Raw genomic sequence first — 382 nt, forward strand, 5'->3', positions numbered from 1 at the left:
CCCTTACATAGCCTTTACACACCCCTTACACACCCTTACACATGCCCTTACACACGCCCTTACACATCCCTTACACACCCCTTACATAGCCTTTACACACCCCTTACACACTCCTTACACCCTCCTTAGACACCCCTTACACCCCCATTACATATGCCTTACACAGTCTCTACACATCACTTACACACCCCTTACACACCACTTACACAGCCTTTACACACCCCTTACACAGCCCTTACACACCCTTTACCCGGCCCTTGCACTCCTGTCCCGAGGCGGCGCTGGGGAGTCCCGGCCGTGGCACCGGAGGAGCCGCGTTCCCCCGGCAGCTCCGGCCCTGCCCGGCTCCGCGGGTCCCGGTGCCCCCCGGCGCACGGGCGAG

This window comes from Corvus kubaryi, unplaced genomic scaffold, assembly GCF_017639235.1.
Source record: "Corvus kubaryi isolate FWS band 111438036 unplaced genomic scaffold, C.kubaryi_AGA036_p1.0 36776, whole genome shotgun sequence".
In the NCBI taxonomy this organism is placed as follows: domain Eukaryota; kingdom Metazoa; phylum Chordata; class Aves; order Passeriformes; family Corvidae; genus Corvus; species Corvus kubaryi.